At 45.8% G+C, this 548-nt stretch overlaps 1 long non-coding RNA gene across 1 annotated transcript in view; it reads left to right on the top strand.

The window, feature by feature from the left end:
- Positions 1 to 548, top strand: part of LOC111555282 — a 481,645-nt gene that overhangs the window by 61,632 nt on the left and 419,465 nt on the right. The gene's annotated exons all lie outside the window — the stretch shown is intronic.

Below are 548 nucleotides of genomic sequence, written 5' to 3' on the forward strand. Positions count from 1 at the left end.
TTGACATGCTAACCAGTCCAGAAACAACAATGTCAGTGCAACTGGCCTTTCCCCACTGCTTCTGTAGAGGCTGATGTTATTCCTGTGGCCCAGCCAGGGCACCATCCTGAAGAACACGGAGCCAGTGTGCTGTGGGAGTTGAGGCTGCTCTCAAACTTGGCCAGTTCCTTTCCAAACACAGTCACTTCCCACTGGAAGTGAGCCAAGCTGGAGGATGGGCAGGGAGAGGATGGAATGTTCCGTACAACATCTACCTTTCTAAGTTCAAGAGGCATTGTGGATTGTTCCTATGAGATTTTGTGGACTGTTAAGATTTCTTCTATCAGTGGCAATAAAGTGAGATCTTATGCTGCAATTATTTCCAAACTGGTTGATTTTATCTCTGTAGCTGAACTCCTGGCACATGGCTACAGGTGTGCAGGTAACCTGAAGATATCTGACTCAGTGATCACTGTTTTTTGGTAAATGGAGAAAAAGGGCTCTTAGCTGGCTTCAGAGTCTGGTTTCAATCTTGTGTGGTGACTGTTGGGAATTATTTCCTGGATATT

The sequence above is a fragment of the Piliocolobus tephrosceles genome, chromosome 10 (assembly GCF_002776525.5).
Source record: "Piliocolobus tephrosceles isolate RC106 chromosome 10, ASM277652v3, whole genome shotgun sequence".
NCBI lineage: Eukaryota > Metazoa > Chordata > Mammalia > Primates > Cercopithecidae > Piliocolobus > Piliocolobus tephrosceles.